Raw genomic sequence first — 565 nt, 5'->3', positions numbered from 1 at the left:
ATCACAGACGGGGAGAGGGGCGGGGGGAGTTGGAAATGAGCCCGCGCGTGCGCACCCGGTGCACCTTGGGAGCCGTAGTCCCCCAAGCGAGGCGACGGCGGGCGGGGGGGGAAGCGTCTCGAAGCGGGACGCGGTTTCCCGTCAGGCCAAGCGCGAGACTTTCTTTCGAGGAAGGAGGGAGACCATGCGGACTACAAATCCCAGAGTTCCAACTTCTCGCTTACCCTCTGTCTCCCTCCTCCTCCTCCCCCCCCGCCCCACCGTGCCGGCGTTACATAAGCAACCAACCAATCCGCTTCATCCAAAACAAGTGCGCCGTGCTAGGCGGCGCTGCGCTCCCACTCCTTTGGCTGGTGTGTCCAGCGGCTGCTACTCCCCTCTTTGCCTGCCACGGCGAAGCTCTGCCGGGGCTGTTCTGTCTAATCGCCCCCCTCCCGCGCGTGGATGATACAGCCAGATTAAAGGCGTCTTCAATGATTGATTGACGACAGCTAGCCAACTGATTTATTAATCAATTAAACCTACACAAATTATCTCGCTTGTGTGTGTGTACTTATTACTATTC

The sequence above is a fragment of the Podarcis melisellensis genome (assembly GCF_964234715.1).
Source record: "Podarcis melisellensis genome assembly, chromosome: Z".
NCBI lineage: Eukaryota > Metazoa > Chordata > Lepidosauria > Squamata > Lacertidae > Podarcis > Podarcis melisellensis.
The sequence above is the reverse complement of the archived record's forward strand: the minus strand, read 5'-3'. Positions refer to the sequence as shown.